Source organism: Schistocerca cancellata, chromosome 5, assembly GCF_023864275.1.
Source record: "Schistocerca cancellata isolate TAMUIC-IGC-003103 chromosome 5, iqSchCanc2.1, whole genome shotgun sequence".
Taxonomy (NCBI): Eukaryota; Metazoa; Arthropoda; class Insecta; order Orthoptera; family Acrididae; genus Schistocerca; species Schistocerca cancellata.
The window spans coordinates 698887003-698891247 of record NC_064630.1 but is presented as its reverse complement, the minus strand read 5'-3'; the positions used below and the strand labels follow the sequence as shown (position 1 = coordinate 698891247).

The 4245-nt window shown below is 40.5% G+C and overlaps 1 pseudogene; it reads right to left on the bottom strand.

Annotated features, from left to right (window-relative positions):
• Positions 1 to 3585: 3585 nt before the first annotated feature.
• LOC126189256 (5S ribosomal RNA) lies at positions 3586 to 3703 on the bottom strand (annotated as a pseudogene).
• Between the last annotated feature and the right edge of the window lie 542 nt (positions 3704 to 4245).

Here is a 4245-nt window from a genome sequence, read left to right as displayed (position 1 = left end):
CCACTAAATTCCCCTCCCTCCTCTTCCATCCTAAAAATTCCTGAATATCTGACGCTAACAGTAAACTCGTCGCTATTCACCTCCTATCCCCCCCCCCCCCGCCCCCTGCTCACTGCTCCTGGTACTCTGCCGCGCTTCTTCCACCACATTCTCCTAACACTATACCTCCTCACTCTCCACATCCTCTTCCAACAAAACTTCAATCGTCTTCCGTTACCTGACCATAAAACCTATCAGATCTGGGAGGCCCCTACCTCCATCCACTTATCAAAGCTTCCTTCCTCTCCACTCCTCTCCATCCACATCACAAGGCTTGGTCTGAAACAGCATCCCTCTTCATTCTCCACAAGCCTGCTGTTTTCCCATGATACGCCTCTTCCCGACAATCTAGGCCCACTCATCACTTTACTCAGCTATGTCTATCTTAACCATTCAGCACACTGGATTTTTTACTTTTTTAACGTACGCAGCTGACCGTCTGTCCTTTATATTTTGTGAAGCATTCGTTTGCCATTTCATAAGAACAAGAAGAAATACTTAACTTTGTAACAACCCATTACCAAACGAACTTTGCTGCAGTTCTGTCGAACACAACTTTCACACGGATGGCTGTAGAGAGACGATGCTGTCATCTTCGGCAATGATTGCAGACTGGGCTTACCTGTGGTTTCGTCGCGAGGTACCAATCTTCCCTAGGGACCTCTTTCTTCGGACGAAATGGGAGCCAATGTCTATGTGGCATATGCGATAGTAAATTATTCTGAAGTTAAAAATCAAAGAAGAAGATATTTTAATGAAGCACTTAAAACGTGCACCAGTGTCAGCAGAAGGAACCTCGCTTACATAACGCCACCGAACATGAGTATTATAAATTCTTTGTTGAACGTATTCTTCTCCACTTAATTTACTGGAAGTGCAAAGACAGAAGCCTTTGCTCTAAAAACGTCTTCATTGATAAATAACTTCAGTAATAAGATTTCGGGAGCTGGGTACCTTCCAAGGCAATTTGCCTCGTAAATAGCACATTTGAAGCTTTTTTATAAACATTTCAATACATTTTTAAGATTTTTCTTGTTTTGGCACAGTAACAGCCAGTTTTCGACTTCGCGCTGATTGGCCTCATTGCTGTGCCTCTCCGACGCTTGTTCATCAGTGTTATGAGCACTGCGTCCCCGGAACTCGAAGCTGGGTAATTCTTCGGGAATTCTTAGGTGACGATATGTAACAACTTTTTCTGCGTTCTTTAATAATAAGAATTCCCCCCATTTGCTGCCCTTGTCCCATCACTCATCAGTAACTTAAAATTAACCTTTCTTCCACTTAAGAAATTAATTCTTTAGTGGGCGATAAAAAAATTATACAAGCGGATATTACAAAACGCTCAAAAGATGCTAGCAGCAGACGCTACAGTAGGGCTGTTGCGCTTTACAGAGAGTATTAGTGTTAAAATTCCTAAAGGCAAGGTTCCCAGGGGGTCAGACAATAGATATCTCGCGAAATGATGATTATGTGAAAAGTCGCAGAAGTAAAAGTAATGCCTTCTACATCTTAAAAGTGCTATTCTGCAACATCGTGAAACTTAAAAGCCGAGCATGTGCAAAGCTCATTGCTTTCTCAAAATAGTAGACGAATTATCCTTTTACTTAGCCACTGTACGCAAGAACTGTGCCGACACAGCAAAGCACAAGGTGGTGGTACATACTGTTATATTTATTTGTTAACGGACCACCTAACAAGGAAAGCTGTTGAACAATTATGGGATCTTGAAATGGAAGCTACGCAGCGGCGGGCGCTTATCATATGCTAATGTGCTACAGCACAATGTATATATCTCACTAAAATTACGCCATTTCACTTCGAATGCGAGCCGGAAACCACACTAAAATTACGTCATATCCCTTCCAATGCCAGCTAGAAATTGCAATAAAATTACGCAGTTTCTCTGCAAATGCTCCTGCTATACAAATAAAACGGACAGAAACGTGTTTTGTAGCGCTCTCTCCACTATAACTAGAAAAAAGTCTTGAGTGCTGAAATGACGGCCAGTCGCACTACGATCAACTCAGAGGAGAGACGCAGCTGTCTGTTTTCTATGTAAATAGGCTGTTTATGTTTTCTTTATGTAAGTAGGCTGTTTATGTTTTCTTATTGGCAACGTTACGTAGCGCTCTATATGAAAATCACTGGCTGTGCTGTGTGCAGTCTGTGGCTAGTTTGCATTGTTGTCTGCCATTGTAGTGTTGGGCAGCTGGATGTGAACAGCGCGTAGCGTTGCGCAGTTGGAGGTGAGCCGCCAGCAGTGGTGGATGTGGGGAGAAGGAAATGGCAAAGTTTGTAATACTGGATATCATATATTATGACTATTAAGGTAAATACATTGTTTGTTCTCTATTAAAATCTTTCATTTGCTAACTATGCCTATCAGTAGTTAGTGCCTTCCGTAGTTTGAATCTTTTATTTAGCTGGCAGTAGTGGCGCTCGCTGCATTGCAGTAGTTCGAGTAACGAAGATTTTTGTGAGGTAAGGGATTTGTGAAAGGTACAGGTTAATGTTAATCAGGGCCATTCCTTTTGTAGGGATTTTTGAAAGTCAGATTGCGTTGCGCTAAAAATATTGTGTGTCAGTTTAAGCACAGTCATGTATAAATTGTTCTAAGGGGACGTTTCATCTACTACGCACGTTCTTTGAAAATGCGTGTAGCCTTTTGTATAAAGGTAGAGTATGAGGTTCTTTTTAAAAAGCCATTGTGGTGAAGGCACTGTGGGCGAGTGGTCTATAGCACAAACAAGTAATCTATTGGAGCTCGGTTCGATTCCTGCTGATAACAACTTCTTTTTTTATTTTATTTTTTCCTAGCAGTGTTAAACTATTAATTATAAAATTTAACATTAACAGTTCAGTTTATATATGTAAAAATAAAATATTTAAGCTAGATGGTGGCAAAACAAGAGAGTATACGACGAAATTTAGTGTGAAAGTGTTTTCTATAGATGATCTATATATATGATCTTAGGAGGAGAAAGGCATATTGAAAGAATTAGGCAGATTTACTTCAAAAGTAAAGCTAACAACATAGGGGCGTGGGATGAGGCTCACAGATTTGGCTTCCGTTACACTGAAAACTTCTAAATAGTTGCAAAGTATGTTGATCAGCTTCTTAATTGTGCAGAGCCAATAAGCTCGAATACAAAATCCTCATAATATCTAAAGGAGGATTTACGTCCAACTATCAAAGAAAACCTTAAAAAACTAGTGGAGAAGACGCTGTTGTAACGACCTTTTCAAATGGTTTCTACCAAAAATAAAGAATGAGATGATACTAAACATTGATAAAACGGAAAACAGAAAAACTCCCAGGAGATTCGAAGGTAGCCTTTGTACATCCATTATATAAGCACTCCTTCTTCAGGCCACGAGTGGCCTACCGGGACCATCCGGCCGCCGTGTCATCCTCAGTGGAGGATGCGGATAGGAGGGGCATGGGGTCAGCAGACCGCTCTCCCGGTCGTTATGATGGTATTCTTGACCGTAGCCGGTCGAGTAGCTCCTCAATTGGCATCACGAGGCTGAGTGCACCCCGAAAAATGGCAACAGCGCATGGCGGCCTGGATGGTCACCCATCCAAGTGCCGACCACACCCGACAGAGCTTAACTTCGGTGATCTCATGAGAACCGGTGTATCCACTGCGGCAAGGCCGTTGCCGCAACAATTAAATAAGAGAGACAATAAATAAGATGTTAACAGCAACAGAGGAATTTCTTTGCTATCAGTAGCATATATCACATTTTTCAGCGTTATACGAAGCAGAGTAGGAAAAACGCAGGAGAGTAATTTAGGTGAATCCAAGGGTGGTTTTAGGAAGGATAGATCATATTCTGAACAAATAATTAATATGGAGTGAGTCATCTGCCACCGAGTGCTGAATTCAAGAGGTGATTTTTTTATTTTTTTTATTTTATTTTATTTATTTATTTTATTTTTTTTTTTTTTTTTTTGAAACAGTGTAGCCCGTTGTGTAAGCGTAGAATATAAGTGATTTTTAGGGCTTTGTTGTCGTAACTCAACCGTGGGAGAACGTTCTACAGCATAGAGTGCTAATTTCTGGGCCAGTGTTAGATTCCTGCAGACACCAATTTCTTTTCATTTTAATTTATTCCTCGCAATTTTAAACTATTAATTGTAAAATTTAAATACGCTTGAACGGTAAAATTTATATCCATAAAATTAATATTTTCAATTTAGTT